Source organism: Entelurus aequoreus, linkage group LG12, assembly GCF_033978785.1.
Source record: "Entelurus aequoreus isolate RoL-2023_Sb linkage group LG12, RoL_Eaeq_v1.1, whole genome shotgun sequence".
Classification (NCBI taxonomy): domain Eukaryota; kingdom Metazoa; phylum Chordata; class Actinopteri; order Syngnathiformes; family Syngnathidae; genus Entelurus; species Entelurus aequoreus.
In genome coordinates, this window is record NC_084742.1 from 5,121,498 (window position 1) to 5,131,286 (window position 9,789).

General features: G+C 34.8%; 1 protein-coding gene across 1 annotated transcript in view; it reads right to left on the bottom strand.

Annotated features, from left to right (window-relative positions):
- LOC133661358 (peroxisome proliferator-activated receptor alpha-like) overlaps window positions 1–9,789 on the bottom strand; it is a 46,290-nt gene that overhangs the window by 24,040 nt on the left and 12,461 nt on the right. The window lies entirely within an intron of this gene.

Sequence of the window (9,789 nt, forward strand, 5' to 3'; positions counted from 1 at the left end):
TTGCCAACCCTCCCGAATTTCAGTGCCTCTCCCGAAAATCTCCCGGGACAACCATTCTACCGAATTTCTCCCGATTTCCAGCCGGACAACAGGCACACCCCCTCCAGGTCCATGCGGACCTGAGTGAGGACAGTCTTTTTCCAGGGTTTCCCACACATTCATTTATTTGTGAAAGAATTACGTCCACCACAAATAAAATTTAAAAAAAAATAAAATAAAAAAAAATAAAAAAAAATAATAATAAAAAAAGTTTTTTTTTTTTTTTTTTTTGGTCCTCTCCAGCTTCTCAGGCACATCATATAGTTGATGTAGATGCCCATATCGGCTGTTCAGATCTACTTTACAAAAGAGAAGTGTGGGATACTTCTCTTGTTGCCTTATTTGTATTTGACTTTATTAAATGTATTTATATTAGAAACACAACATGTGTATATAACAAAGGGTGCAAAGTCCGCAGGCAGTAGGAAACACATGGTTAAGTGTAGGGAGTAAAACTGATGGCAGTCTAAAGTTCAAGATTTTTGGAGCTCTTTGTTCAGTGGATCAGATGTTTGATGAAGCTCTGTGTCTCTCTACCACCACTACTGTTTTCTGTTTATTTGTTACTGACTGTGGCAGGACACCTCTGCCTCTGTTTCACTTTATGTTGCTGGTAAATAATATGGTTGTAGTAGTAGGCTAATGTTAAATGATTTAGTATGCACTAATTAAAGGGGCAGAGCTTTGAGACATTTTAGCTTTTATATTTTATAAGATATATTTTTTGTAAGAACCACAATTAATAAATATATTTCAGTGAATAACTTATTGTTCAAATTTGTATATAAATATGTACATAAAGTATTGTAATTATATTGTAAAATGGATGGATGGATGGATGGATGGATGTTTAAAACAAAACTGTTATTATTAATTAGTAAGTATACATTTTTTGAGCCTTTTTAGAGAAAATCAAACAATTGTAGTAAATTATGCAAATTACTCGATGATGTCATTGTGACCACGCCCATAGCCACGCCCCCACCGCCACAGGTATCTTGGCAGTTTATGGGAAACACTGTTTTCTCCATATAAATAGCGTGCCGGCCCAGTCACGTTATAACATCTGCGGCTTTTGGAGAGTGCACAACTGCGCACACAACAAGAAGGAGACGAAGCAGAAGAACGAAGAAGAGACAGTCATGGCGACGACGAGTGACTGAAAATAGAACGAGGATGGACAATTCAACCCTAAACTCACTCCTTTCCTGCAAATGGAATTTCACAGATGCTGCCCATACCTATGCTCCTTCAAAGGCTGTGCTACTGGCTGCAAAGCATTGCACTTTCAAATACAACAATGAGTAGAGGAGTGTTATGTGTATGTATATGTGTCACACCGTGGTGAGGGATGTCTTGTCTTTTTCTGTCTTGTGATTTGCATGTTTTAGTTTGAAAAGTAACTCCCCTCTCGTTTCAGGTCACTTGCCCTTCCTTTTGTGTCATCAGTCTGACGTCATCCCTGTTCCCGGATTGCTTCCACCTGTTCCCTATTACCCTCATGTGTCTTATAAGCCCACTCCTCCCTTTGGTCTGTGCCAGATTGTCTCATTTATTCGTACTATCTAGCATCCATGTCCATGTCCATGCCTTGCCTTGTCTCCTGCTTATGTTCCTTGATCTTGAATCCCTTCGTGGCTATTTTGAGTTTTCCTTTCTTCCTCCTCAGCAGAGGGATTTTTTGTTATTGAGTTTATTCAACCGAAGTGGTAAGTTATCAGTTATTTTTCATTCTTTCCTCAAATTTTTGAGTGACTATTTTTGTTCAACTTTATTAGATTAGATAGTGTAGAATTTTTCACAGCTGTTGTTTCTTCCTCCTGTTGGAGCGTTTTTTTTTGTTAATAAATTTTATAGCATATACGGCGCCAATTATAGTTCCTCTTTGCTTTTGTGTTTTCCTCCGTTCGGAGTGATTTTCGGTTGTTCCTATTTTTTGGAACCTTTTTCGCCGATTAGTTTTTTGGTTAAATATAGATTTTGTATTCCTTGACTTTGGAGGTGAAAGGAAGCTGCCAAAATAAAAGCCTGTCAAAGTTCCCTACTCTGCCTCTGAGTCCTATCCTTTTGACCAAGCCCTGACCATATGTGTAATAAATGAACACTGAAATTCAAGTATATGTATATATATATATATATATATATTAGGGGTGTGGGAAAAAATCGATTCGAATCGCGATTCTCACGTTGTGCGATTCAGAATCGATTCTCATTTTTAAAAAATCGATAGTTTTTTATTATTATTATTTTTTTAATTATTTTTTATTTATTCATTTTTTTAATTCATCAATCCAACAAAACAATACACAGCAATACCATAACAATGCAATCCAATTCCAAAACCAAACCCGACCCAGCAACACTCAGAACTGCAATAAACAGAGCAATTGAGAGGAGACACAAACACGACACAGAACAAACCAAAAGTAGTGAAACAAAAATGAATATTATCAACAACAGTATCAATATTAGTTACAATTTCAACATAGCAGTGATTAAAAATCCCTCATTTATAAAAATAAAAAAACAATAGTGTCACAGTGGCTTACACTTGCATCACATCTCATAAGCTTGACAACACACTGTGTCCAATATTTTCACAAAGATAAAATAAGTCATATTTTTGGTTCATTTAATAGTTAAAACAAATTTACATTATTGTAATCAGTTTATAAAACATTGTCCTTTACAATTATAAAAGCTTTTTACAAAAATCTACTACTCTGCTTGCATGTCAGCAGACTGGGGTAGATCCTGCTGAAATCTATGTATTCCATGAATAGAGAATCCTTTTGAATCGGGAAAAAAATCGTTTTTGAATCGAGAATCGTGTTGAATTGAAAAAAAATCGATATTGAATCGAATCATGGGACACCCAAAGATTCACAGCCTTAATATATATATATATATATATATATATATATATATATATATATATATATATATATATATATATATATATATATATATATATATATATATATATATAAGAAATACTTGAATTTCAGTGAATTATAGCTATTAATATACTCCTCGCCCCTTAACCCCGCCCCCCTCAAGTTTGGCAAGTATGATGTTACTAAAGTCATATTTATGGCAGAAAATACCCAAAGAATGTCAGAAAAGAATTTAAAGTGACTTTATTGGAAAATATTTGACACATAAGATGGAGTAATTCCTTTTTATGGCCAAATATGGGAAGTAAAAATGTGATTCCAGATAAGAAGCTAAGCTAACAGGAAGTAGGAGAGAGCAGAGATCTGATTGGCTTAAAGAAAATGCAGACAATGAAGAGGGCGGGGCTTCGCTACACAATGTGCCAGGCCAACCAGCTAATGCCACTACTGTACGGTCAAATTTAGGGGGGAAAAAATAGCAAAATAAAGTCAGAAACGTATCTAAAAATGACCTTATTGGTATGTATTTGACACATTAACTGGTGTATGTCTTTGTTTATTGTCCAACATATTGAAACATTTTCAATTTGGTGTGGCTGCAGACTGAGGCACTAAATAACAGGAAGTAGGAGAAGTGGCAGGGATATGATTGGCTGAAAGAACATGCCGACAATTAATAGGGCGGGGCTTAGCTACACTTTATACCAGTGGTTTTCAACCTTTTTTGAGCCGAGGCGCATTTTTTGCGTTGAAAAAAATCTGGAGGCACACCACCAGCAGAAATCATTAAAAATTGAAACTCAGTTGATAGTAAAAAGTCGTTGTCGCAATTGTTGGATATGACTTTAAACCATAACCAAGCATGCGTCACTATAGCTCTTGTCTCAAAGTAGGTGTACTGTCACCACCTGTCACATCACGCCGTGCCTTATTTTGAGTTTTTTGCTGTTTTCCTGTGTGTAGTGTTTTACTTCTTGTCTTGTGCTCCTATTTTAGTGGCTTTTTCTCTTTTTTTGGTATTATCCTGTAGCAGTTTTATGTCTTCTTTTGAGCGATATTTCCCGCATCTACTTTGTTTTAGCGATCAAGAATATTTCAGTTGTTTTTCTTTTTCTTTGTGGGGACATTGTTGATTGTCATGTCATGTTCGGATGCACATTTTGGATGCCGTCTTTGCTCCACAGTAAGTCTTTGCTGTCGTCCAGCATTCTGTTTTTGTTTACTTTGTAGCCAGTTCCGTTTTAGTTTCGTTCTGCATAGCCTTCCCTAAGCTTCAATGCCTTTTCTTAGGGGCACTCACCTTTTTGTTTATTTTTGGTTTAAGCGTTAGACACCTTTTTACCTGCACACTGCCTCCTGCTGTTTTCGACATCTACAAAGCAATTAGCTACCGGCTGCCAGGAAGAATATTACACGGTTACTCTGCCGACACTCAACAACAACACATAATTTGCAGACTATAATTACTGCTTTGCAAAAAATATTTGTAACCCAAATAGGTGAAATTAGATCATCTCCCACGGCACACCAGACTGTATCTCACTGCCGCGGCACAGTGGTTGAAAAACACTGCTTTATACACTGTGTTAGGCTAACCAGCTAATAGTACTGTTGTACTGTCAGGTTTAAGAAAAAAAAAGGAGCAAAATAAAGTCAGAAACGTAACTAAAAATGACCTTTGGTACATATTTGACACATCAACTGGTGTATATCTTTATTTATCGTCCATCATATCGTCGAAATGTTCAATTTGGTATGGTTAAAAACTGAGGCACTGAATAACAGGAAGTAGGAGGAGCAGAGATCTGATTTGCTGAACAACAATGAGGAGGGCGGAGCTTAGCGTCACTTTATACACAGTGATCAAAATAGAGTCCGAAAAAGCACATGAATATGGCCTTATTGGTACATATTTGACACATCACCTGCTATATTTCTCTATCTTTGGTCCAACACATTGAAACTAGGGCTGCAACTAACAACTAATTTGATAATCGATTAATCTGTCGATTATTACTTCGATTAATCGATTAATAATCGGATAAAAGAGACAAACCACATTTCTATCCTTTCCAGTATTTTATTTTTTAAAAACCAGCATACTGGCACCATACTTATTTTGATTATTGTTTCTCAGCTGTTTGTAAATGTTGCAGTTTATTTAAAAAAATTAAAAAATAAATAAAAAGTAGCCTCTGCGCATGCGCACAGCATAGATCCAACGAATCGATGACTAAATTAATCGCCAACTATTTTTATAATCGATTTTAATCGATTAGTTGTTGCAGCCCTAATTGAAACATTTTCAATTTGGTGTGGCTAGAGCAGGGGTCACCAACCTTTTTGAAAGCAAGAGCTACTTCTTGGGTAGTGATTAATGCGAAGGGCTACCAGTTTGATACACACTTCAATAAATTGCCAGAAATAGCCAATTTGCTCAATTTACCTTTAATTCTATGTTATTATTAATAATTAATGATATTTAAACTTAATTGAACGGTTTAAAAGAGGAGAAAACACGAAAAAAATGACAATTAAATTTTGAAACATAGTTTATCTTCAATTTCGACTCTTTAAAATTCAAACGAAAAAAAGAAGAGAAAAACTTAAAAAAAGAATTTATGGAACATCATTAGTAATTTTTCCTGATTAAGATTAATTTTAGAATTTTGATGACATGTTTTAAATAGGTTAAAATCCAATCTACACTTTGTTAGAATATATAACAAATTGGACCAAGCTATATTTCTAACAAAGACAAATCATTATTTCTTCTAGATTTTCCAGAACAAAATTTTTAAAAGAAATTAAAAAGACTTTGAAATAAGATTTTAATTTGATTCTACAGATTTTCTAGATTTGCCAGAATAATTTTTTTGAATTTTAATCATAATAAGTTTGAAGAAAGATTTCACAAATATTCTCCGTTGAAAAAACAGAAGCTAAAATGAAGAATTAAATTAAAATGTATTTATTGTTCTTTACACACACAACATTTTTTTTACTTGAACATTGATTTAAATTGTCAGGAAAGAAGAGGAAGGAATTTAAAAGGTAAAAAGGTACATGTGTTTAAAAATCCTAAAATAATTTTTAAGGTTGTATTTTTTCTCTAAAATTGTCTTTCTGGAAGTTATAAGAAGCAAAGTAAAAAAAATAATGAATTAATTTAAACAAGTGAAGACCAAGTCTTTAAAATATTTTCTTGGATGTTTTAATTCTATTTGAGTTTTGTCTCTCTTAGAATTAAAAATGAGACCAGCTTGCTAGTAAATAAATGCAATTTAAAAAATAGAGGCAGCTCACTGGTAAGTGCTGCTATTTGAGCTATTTTTACAACAGGCCAGCGGGCTACTCATCTGGTCCTTACGGGCTACCTGGTGCCCACGGGCCCCGCGTTGGTGACCCCTGGGCTAGAGACTGAGGTGCTAAGTAACATAAGTTAACAGGAAGCCGGTGAAGACAGGGATCTGACAATGTAGAGGGCGGGGCTTAGTTACAATTGGCTAACCAACTAATGCTACCACTGCCATTTTTTTTAAAAAATGATTAAAATAAAGTCATATAAGCACCAAAAATGAACTTATTGGTTCTATATTTGACAGATCAGCTTTTGTCATGTGAAAAGCGCATACATTTGAAGGTGGTGATGAGCCACAGCTTAAGAAAATTAAAACATTTTTGTAGGAAAATGCAGAAGGTAGATAACATAACAAAACAACAAACATCATTCAAAGTACCGTATTTTCCAGACTAAAGAGTGCACTGGTCTATAAGCCACACTCACTACATTTTATGGAAATTGTTCCCCATATATTAGCCGCATCGGACTCTAAGCCGCAGATGTATACGTTGTGAAATTAGTTATTTACACAGAAATAATTTATAAATGTTCATTTGCGTTTCCAAACAGTGTCTGTAACGCGGCAGTAAAACGGCTGATCAAACAAAACAGAGGTCATCGCCATGGACCCACTAGTTGGGAAGCTCGCTCTCCAATCAGCTAAACAGACTCGATAACTTCACGGTGACGTTTTGGTGAATTCACTGAGGAATTTGTGAAACTGGAACAATACAAAAAGAATGCCATTGTAAGTTAATAATACCAACAGACACTTGTGAACATGTTGCCATATTAGCTAATGCTAACGATGCTAGCTTCATTGTATGATGGTAGCACGTACAAATATGCATGAAAACACTCAAACATCACACATGGGTCAGTTTATTAAGTAAGAATAGTTTTAGTTATATTGTAAAAAAAATGCAAACATTTCTTGGCGTGACGAATGAAGAATCCATACGAGTAGAAACGCTATGGACAATTAGAAGACTGAATGGCACTTGTGTTTCCGATTCAAAGCTTTAAACTGCAGCAAACACGTGCAGGCATTCACCCAGCAGAACCTGCAGTGAGTGAACTCATCCAAAAGATGGCGCCATAGCACAAACAATAACACACCGTTTCAGTGTGTTTGCATGTGTTTGATAAAAACCATTTGCATTATGGCCGTCAGCGAAAAAAAAATCCATAAATTAGCTGCACCGTTTTATAAGCCGTAGGGTCCAAAGCGTAGGAAAAAAGAAGCGGCTCACAGTTTCGGAATTAACGGTCATCGCCGCCAACAAGGTATGTTTTCTTATCTAATCACAACACGTCCCCAGACCGTTAAAGCACCCCCGACATGAATGAGGACAACATAGAGTCGTGGAAACGTGAGTTTGTTTACTATCAAGTTTGTATCTTTAATTGTGGAAATGGCTAAACTAGCGTGTCGTGGTCACGTCTGCGCCGAGTGACACAACGTTTCTTTTGCTAGTTCATAGAATTTGAAGACACAAGCTGTTGTTCACAATGTATCGTTTTCATTGTAAAAATTAAAATTGTTAGTTTACTGCAACTCAAGGTGTCGCGGGCCACATCTTGCCCGCGACATCATTTCATCTGGAAATATGTGTCAATAAAGTAAATATTACAGTATATTATCATACTTTCCAAACATTTTTTGTGTAAATAAAAATACTTAACTTTACAGCAAACTACCCATCAAACTAATAAAAATTAAAATACATTTTACGTTGTTCTTTATAGCATATAACTGTAAATTGAAAAAATCTACTGCGTTTTTTTTGCGTTGAAATTCTGTTGACTGAGCTGCCAGTTTTTGACTGTAAAATCTACAGTTGTCGTTTTTAACGGTACTGTATTACTGTAAGTGGAAAGACGGTGCATTTGTTTTTACGATAGAAAAACTGGCAGCTAAGTTGCCGGAAAAAAAACAAACCAACTGTTTTTCCATGAACAATATAATGTTGTAAAAACCAAATGTAAATTTAACACAAAAATTCTGGCAACTAAAACCCGCCACAAAAAACAGTGGTACTGTTTTTCCGTTCACCGTAAAATGTTGTAAAGAATTAAAAAAACACTATATTTTACAGTAAATTTGGTAAATGTAAAGTTTTTACTAGAGATGTCCGATATATGCGTTAAAATGTAATATCGGAAATTATCGGTATCGGTTTTTTTATTATCGGTATCGTTTTTGGGTTTTTTTGTTTTGTTTTTTTTAATTAAATCAACATAAAAAACACAAGATACACTTACAATTAGTGCACCAACCCAAAAAAACCTCCCTCCCCCATTTACACAAAAGGGTTGGTTCTTTCTGTTATTAATATTCTGCTTCCTACATTATATATCAATATATATCAATACAGTCTGCAAGGGATACAGTCCGTAAGCACACATGATTGTGCGTGCTGCTGCTCCACTAATAGTACTAACCTTTAACAGTTAATTTGACTAATTTTCATTCATTACTAGTTTCTATGTAACTGTTTTTATATTGTTGTACTTTTTTTTTTATTCAAGAAAATGTTTTTAATTTATTTATCTTATTTTACAAATTTTTTAAAAAAGTACCTTATCTTCACCATACCTGGTTGTCCAAATTAGGCATAATAATGTGTTAATTCCACGACTGCATGTATCGGTTGATATCGGTATCGGTTGATATCGGTATCGGTAATTAAAGAGTTGGACAATATCGGAATATCGGCAAAAAGCCATTATCGGACATCCCTAGTTTTTACTGTAAAATCGACACTCTACTTAAAACAATTGATATATTTAATAATGAAATCCAGAGGCAAATTCATACATTATTCACTGTTACAAGCGGCCCTCTTATGGCAGCCATAACTGCCATGTGGCCCTCAATGAAAACCACTTTGACATCCTTGCTTTACTGTATCGCATCCGTTTAGAATTGAATGCGTCACGGATGCAGGACGTGTACATATAGCAGGTATGTGTGTCAAATTATTATTTTTTTATTGATTTCCACTAAACTCTCATCATCAGACAGGTCTTGTAATTAGAATTACAGTCATATAAGTTTCCTGTGATAAATAGTAAGAAAGTTATGGACTTTTAAGACAGTAGAAAATACATGAATTTATGGTCAACTTCTTCAATACAAAGTCACTGGAGCACAAAAATGTAGCTGGGATTTTTTTGGTAAAAATGTCATAATTTTCTTAATATTTACCCCGTTTTTTTTAAAGTTACAAAGAAAAAAGAGATTTCACAGTTACCGTGTATTTAAAAAACTTTTTTTTATTTAAGTTTCTTATTTTTACGGTGTATTTTTCATTGATTACATCAATGAAACTAGCGTTGTAAGTAGGGATGATACTCGAAACCGGTTTCCCTGGTTGTTTGATAAGAAAAGAACCGAGTCCTCGGACTCGAATCCCTTTTTGAGAACCGGTACCCGTTATCGAGACCACTATAGTAAAGGAAAAGAGTTGATTCTTTATTCGAATCTCGTCCTGACCAGAAATGCTC